A 2,750-nucleotide genomic window follows, 5' to 3' on the forward strand; every position below is an offset into this window, starting at 1 on the left:
ACTTCCCAATACTTCTGTGGGCCATGTTCTATGAGAGGCTGTGAGAAGCTGACTAGACACATAATATAGTCAGGCAGGTCACTACTGGGAAGAAGGTGGGATGGGAACTAGCTGTGCCTAGGATTCAGGGAGAACTTTTTTCCCCCAAGATAGGGTTTCTCTGTGTGGCTCTGGCTGTCCTGGAACTCACTCTGTAGACCAGGCTTGCCTTCCCTCTGCCTTCCAAATGCTGGAAGGTGTACACCATCACCACCCAGATTTCAGGGAGAATTTCTTACATCTTTTGAGGCCTAAAAGGATAAGTATTGGTTCCCCAAGGGGAAGGAAGGGTTATGGCCTATGAAAGTTCAGAAGTGAAATCAACATGTATGTAAGGCTGGAACTATGAAAGGCCCTTGGTGTTGACTAAGAACACATCTGGCTTTCCACTTACTTGGGCATTCTTATGTCTATGTCCACTCACCTTGGGGAAACTCACAGTCAAAACCACTAGTAATGTTCTTAGGCCTCAAGGACAACACACACACACACATACACACTGCAAGTGCATCCCCAACCCCACATGCCTCTACAGGGATATGTGTGAGTTTAGAGGTTTGCCCCGGCCCTCTTCCTCTCACCCTGCTCCTGGTGGAACACCTTAACCAGTTCTGCTGCCTCGTTCTGCAGCTGTGATTCCAGCATCTGCTTGCCAAGGCCTAGCTCTCGAAGAGTCATCAGACAAAAGCGTCTCTGTTGCCGCCATGTATGCCCATTGCTGCAAATAACACCTGGGCCCAAGGAGGGAGACATGATAGTCACCAGCTCCCACCCCCAACCCTCAGGCAACTACACCAGACCTAGAGAGCAGACCCTCAAATCATCTTTTCAGGCTGTGCGGGGCCGCAGCTCTGACCAAGAGAAGAGAAGCTTTGTGGGATGGTGGCCAGTGAACCTAGTTTTCTTACGATGGGCTCTGATAAGCCTGTCATCAGCCCTCCAGTCTGAGTCTGTTCCAAGTCCCCACATAAGTGAAGGAGGAAATAAAGGAGGAAAGAGACACAGAGGCCTGAGTGGAGGGTGAGAGGGACAGGGCACTTTCTAAAATGACACAGTCTTGGACTCTCTCAGGTATTCTGGATGGCTTATTCTCCAACACCCGGGGAAGGGAGAGTAGTTTCCTAACTAAAGATGAGTACACTGAGGGACAGAGCATGAAGCCGACTCACTCAAAGCCGTGAAGCCAGGAAGGGGCTAAGCTGGGCTTGGATACAAGTCTTTTTAACATCTCACATAGGGGTATGTTGAGTATATCTTCTTGGTAACAGCCCTGTCTGTCCACAGTTCTCAGTTATGCTTGCCCTCTTGAGTGCACTGGCGCACAGCCACCTGCCCTCCCTCATAAGAAGGGAAGGCTCACCTTTTTCTCCAAATAGGTCTCGGAAGAACGGGGTGAGAGGCCTCCCCGAGAACTGCTCTGAGTTGGAGACCAGTGCTTCCTTCACCGCCCGGAAGCCACTCAGCACCACGATGGGTGTAGAGCCCAACCACACTGTGAACACACTGCCGTGAGTCTGAGCCAGCTGTGGAGAGACCAGGAATCTCATGGCTGTACGTGAAGCCCCTGGCCTCACTTGCTGGGATCGCCCTCTTGGCATGAATCACTGCCTGCCTGCATACAACATTCAACTTCTGATGTACCGCCTTAGAGCACTTGCCCACTCCTCAGGACCCAGCCCACAGTCAGACTCTGCAGTTGGGGCTCAGTGCTCACACCCCATCAGTCCTGGGAATGGGTTGATCTAGTATTGCACATGATACAGCCAGCATTTCTCAGATAGGCTTCTCCTGTTACTGCCTGAACCCTCTTCCCTCCCGGTTGTCCCACTCCACATCTGCATGGTCTTTATACTCCATTTTTACCACCTCCTTATGCCCCTGCATTAGGCAGGTGAGGAAACCAAGGCTCAAAGCTTCAGAGCTAACAACTGACAAGGCCAGGGTCTCCCCAGTCCCACATTTGGTACGAATTCTTGTTTCTACCTCCAATGTCCCTAGGTTGAGAAGACAAAGTTTCTGTCTATCCCTTTAGGGCCTGCCCCATACCTGGAAAAGCGTATCTGGGTGCAGCTGAAAGTTTAGTTGCCATAAATTCCCAAGGAGAGGGAAAGGGAATGGGCCAGGAGGAAGGTGACTCCTTTTCCAGCAGAAGGCAGCAAGCTTCAGGAGCAGGAAGGAACCAGCCAGGAGAGCCAACCCACTGACCAGGGAGAACATGTCTGTGGTCCTCTGCCTCCTCTCCTATCCTTTGCTCCCCAGTCAGGCCACCTTACTGCTGTCTACTTTGGCTTTTATGCTCTCAAGCTGTGTGGTGATGGGAGGCAAACCAGCAGAGAAAATCCACTCAGTCACACTACTAACACAGGAGCATGCCGCTCGGCAGGGCCGCAGGGCTCTAATAGGGGACAAGTTGCAACCAGCCTTGCTGCTGTCACGTACAGCTCCATTTTGGGGAGGCTCCACTCAGCCGCTGCCCAAATGGTCTGTTAACTGACTGTTGGCCACAAGGACAGAAGCAGTAACTGTGAATGGCAGCATCCCCTGTGGGCCACACACATCAGGGGTATGAAAGCTGGGCCCTTGTACCTGTTCTCTACCCAGGTGCACAACAGCTTCTGACTCTCTCAACCAAGCCCAGCTCTGTCTGTCCTGCTCTCTGCTCAGCACCAATCCTTCACCTGCCTGGGATCCCCATGTCTGTCAAAAGTCAT

The sequence above is a fragment of the Phodopus roborovskii genome, unplaced genomic scaffold, assembly GCF_943737965.1.
Source record: "Phodopus roborovskii unplaced genomic scaffold, PHOROB, whole genome shotgun sequence".
NCBI classification, from domain to species: domain Eukaryota; kingdom Metazoa; phylum Chordata; class Mammalia; order Rodentia; family Cricetidae; genus Phodopus; species Phodopus roborovskii.